At 37.8% G+C, this 4,424-nt stretch overlaps 1 protein-coding gene across 1 annotated transcript in view; it reads left to right on the top strand.

The window, feature by feature from the left end:
* The first annotated feature begins 3,394 nt into the window (after window positions 1–3,394).
* LOC107102861 overlaps window positions 3,395–4,424 on the top strand; it is a 21,513-nt gene continuing 20,483 nt past the window's right edge. The window contains exon 1 of the mRNA XM_015402305.1: window positions 3,395–3,539. The gene's annotated coding sequence lies outside the window, so the exon portion shown is untranslated. The remainder of the gene's footprint in view (window positions 3,540–4,424) is intronic.

Here is a 4,424-nt window from a genome sequence, read left to right as displayed (position 1 = left end):
ATAGAAAATCTTTGGAGGGAGTTGAAAGTCCGTGTTGCCCAGCGACAGCTCCAGAACATCACTGCTCTAGAGGAGATCTGCATGGAGGAATGGGCCAAAATACCAGCAACTGTGTTCTAAAACTGCATTTTGGATAGGCATTATTAAAAAAATAAAAAAATCCAATGTATCTAGTAATATATCAATAGTTGATATCTGTAATTATATTTCTACTAGTAGAAAAATATTTTAGATGTCAAGAATTGTATTTCTGGATATCTTGAATATAACATTTATTTTTCATATCTGAAATAGTTATTATGACAAGCAGTAACCCTTTTATTCAGGTCTGAAATTAGAATTCATCCTCATCAGAATTCATTATAGATAGGAAGAATCTTTATTTTAGAATGTTACATAGAATGTTATTTTAGATATCTGGAATTTAAAGCCTAATACACGTGAATGGGATACGTGACATCATTTGTACTTTTAAGAATTACATTTCAGCTATCTGAAATTTTTATTTTAGATTGGAAGAATGTTATTTTAGATATCTGAATTGTTCATTTTGACTAGGAAGAAATACATTTGAGACCTCTGAAATATATATTCAGTCAAGCTAACAAATGTCAAAAAGGCCATTTAAAATTTGTAAAGTTTAATCTTACTAGTAAAATTATATTTTTGGCAGCCTGAAATTTTATTTTTGCTGTCAAAATGTAATTTAGGATATCTATATGTAAATTTCTGGCTAGTAGGAATGTTGTTTTGACTAGGAAGAATCTTATTTTAGAGATCAACAAATGAACAATAGAGAGGACAGTGCTTCGAATAAATGTTCAAACGGCTTGCCATAGCCCTCGTTTCACTGCTCCACCGTACTGCCAAGGTAGGTATCCCTGCGAAAATGTGTTACCCCTCGTCCAGAGCACGCCCGGAGAAGGAAGAGCTGACCGGGTTCACTCCACCTCAATTCCAGTGTACTGAAAGTGAAAAACATAAACTGTTGTCAACCATATACTTGCAGGCCACCTGCTTTAATCTGACCCCCATTGCAACTTCACAAAACAAAGGTCTATCATCTTCAAAGTTTCAGGAGTGAGCTGTCATCATAAAAGATGTTTATAAACTGAAAATGAGAACGCTGGGAGTCTGTGTCTAGTTTAGACAGAGGGGGTGGACAGATTAAAGCAGAGACAGATAGCCCTATAGAATCTACTGTAAACACTATAGTTGATGAAGTTCAAGCCTAGTGTCAAATCCTAATCTTAAGAATGTGTATATTCCAATGCTGGATGTGTAGAGTTGATGGAGATATCAATTCTGGCAATATGGCAGTCATCCCAAGTTCCACCAACTCATTTCAGGGAGATGCTTAAACCCTTGAACCTAATTGGAAAAAAAAAATTCCTTTCATGCAGCTCTCTTAATATATTTGAATCCATTGCCCTGTTTTTTATTTCATGCTTTTCTGGCCCCCATGAAAACACGCTGGCCCCATCCTGGCCCCCTGGTACATTTGGTCTAGATCCGCCACTGTTCCTCAGCTTCATTAGATTACTTTAGTATATTCTGCTGTAAAATTAGTCCTATATTTTAGTTATTACTCCAGGATTCAACCTCTGCCTTTTCACAGGATGCACAGCTTAAACTTATCTGACTGATCCAATCAGCTCTCTGACAACCAGCAGCAGGGGGTCCTCTAGAAATGTTTCATAGGTTCAAAACTGTCTGTGGAAAACTATCATAAAGATCTAAGTAAACACCTACTCATACCTTTTGGCTTATTGTGCGATTATTAATCTACTACTGATCTAATGTGCACACTGCACAGACGTAGACCAGTTAACATTTTGAGTTGGTCAATAGTTGGGTTTTACTTATATTTAAAATAAGTTGTACATTTATTCATATTTTGAAAACAAAAAATTACTGGTGGTCCAGGAACAGGTGGAACACCTGCTTTCACTGAGTTCTGCCGCTTCTGTCATTAAAGCAGCTGACTGTCCCTGGTCTGCTGCTGTTTCATGCTTTTCCTCATCACTGTTCTTTACTAATGCTGTGTCCTCATCATGCTGCTGGATCTGTTTCTCTCCTCCATCCTCCTTCTCTCTCTTCTTCTCCTCCTCCATCCTCCTCCTCCTCACTGGTTATCTGTTGCTCCCCTGTCATCTCTGCTTCTGCTGTAGTTATTTTCTTAAAATAAGAACAGATTTCTGTGAACTTTCTCTTCATGTCTGTAAATTAACAAGCCATACACAATCACCAACTCATCCAGTAAGCTGGATGAGTTGGTGTCAAAAACACACTAAAAGCTGCTTTAACAGTATAATGTTACAGTTCACATATCCCCCTTTTCAAACAAATGATTTGACTTATTTACTTACCGTTAGTTTTATACGCTTTCTCACCGTTAAAGTGGGCACGGGCTTGGCCGTAGTTCTCATAGCGCTCAAGAGGTGTGTACCTGTACCGGTAGCTCATTTGCGCATGCGCAAGAAAATATAGGGTAGGGGAGGGGGAGAGCAGGAGGCCTACAGTGTGAGAGGAGGAGAGCGGCTGCTCTGCTGGCTGCATAATGGGGTGAAACGCTAAACCGATGCTACTACAGTTTACACTGGCCAGTGGAGGGGCCAGTGGGGTGGCCGTGGCCACCCTCGGCCACCCCCTGGTGGCGCCCTTGAGTATCTGGTGCACAATTTATTGTATTGCCTGCCCGCTCTCACTCGCAGTAAAAAACAAAAAACAAAAAAACAAAACACCACCTTACAAAGTCTAAAATCCGGGATAATTTATCCGACTCGCGGGCATTTTCAACAACTACCTATATCAAGGAGACTCCCGGAGCTTCTGGGAGACTTTGGATGTCTGAGCCTGATGTTAGAACAAAGACTGTTTATTAAGGATAGTACAACATAGAGAAAGTAGTTAATATAAAACACAAATATAGATTTAATTACTAAATTTCACACAGAAAAATAGGAATTTTTCATCTGGATATAGTCTTTAATGGTTACACGTACACTCCATGTTCTATTACAAGTATATGGTTGACAACAGATTTCTATGGGATGAGAACATTTAGACAGTGAAACGTTTCTTTAATTCGCGTGTTGAAACGAACAAGGAGCTGTTTGCTTTCAGAGAAAGGAGTAGACTCTGCTGTCAGCCACATGCTTTCAAGAAAACGCTCTTGTTTTATTTTATTTGTAAATCAGTATCACTGGCAATATTCTGCTGTAACAAGTGAAGGGAAAAATAAAACAGAAAAGCTCATCTTTCATAAACATAACCCCTTTAAATTTCACTTTCAGTTCGCTTCCCATGAGACTGGATTGGCTCTTCCTACTCCGGGCGGGCTCTGGACGAGGGGAACCACGTTTTTGCAGAGACGGTGTCTGTCCATCACTTTTATGCGCAGAGCTGTTGCGACTCAGATCTCCCTCATATTATAGTGGTTGGATTTGAAAAGAAACAATAAACCAAGTAGTTTATTCTGCAAGTTGTGGCCTACCAGCTTGTTCCTGCTCTTATCTAATTCTTTGTTTCTATCGTGGGTAAGTGAGTTCAAATATCTTTTGAATACATTTTCTTTGTACACCTTAAAACGCAGCATCATTGTAGCCAGGGGAGGATCTAGGGTTCTATTTTACGTTTTAATGTAAAATATGACAGATTGCTGGATTAAGGACATTTCTACTTCATGCTATAACAGATAATTTTTCAGGATTTGCAAACAGTTGCTCTTTATTTCCCAAACATATGGGAGGAGGAGAGGAGAGATTTCAGCTGCCTGAAATAACATGTTCCACCTGCATAACATGGGAAGAAATTAATCCATCTTTAACTGTGTTTATTCCTCTCTTCATCAACAACAAACCTTTTGGATTTGGTGACATTTGATCATTATTTGCCAGAGTTATAAGAGGGGAATCAAATATTTTAGTCACCTGATATAATCCATTCCCCCTATAACATGGGAAAAAAAGCCAGTAAATTTTGAAACTGTCGTTATTTTTTATACATTATGTTTGAAAACATTGTTTTATATTTTCAAATCCAAAATAGTTAAAACTGCTGCTGTTTTGATGATCTTTATGAAATGTATTTTCGATTCTCAATTCAAAATGTCTGCAGTAGCATTGCTGCAGACATTTCCACTGCTTTTGTTTGAACTTTTTTTGTGTGGAATATTTGTAAATTGTTAGACAAACATTTAAAATGATAATACATTTCATAAAGATCATCAAAGGGGGATCTGATTATATCAGGTGGCTAAAATATATGATTTCCCTTTATAACTCTGGCAAAAAATGATAAAATGTCAGCAAATCCACAGAATTTGTTGTGAATGAAGAGAGGAATAAACACAGTTAAAGACTTGCAGGTGAATTTATTTCTTCTCATGTAATGGAGGGGGAACAGACCATTTCAGGCAGCTG

This window comes from Cyprinodon variegatus, unplaced genomic scaffold, assembly GCF_000732505.1.
Source record: "Cyprinodon variegatus isolate N-32 unplaced genomic scaffold, C_variegatus-1.0 Scaffold1333, whole genome shotgun sequence".
Classification (NCBI taxonomy): Eukaryota; Metazoa; Chordata; class Actinopteri; order Cyprinodontiformes; family Cyprinodontidae; genus Cyprinodon; species Cyprinodon variegatus.
Note: the sequence above shows the minus strand (reverse complement) of the source record. Positions and strands in the feature narration are given on the sequence as shown.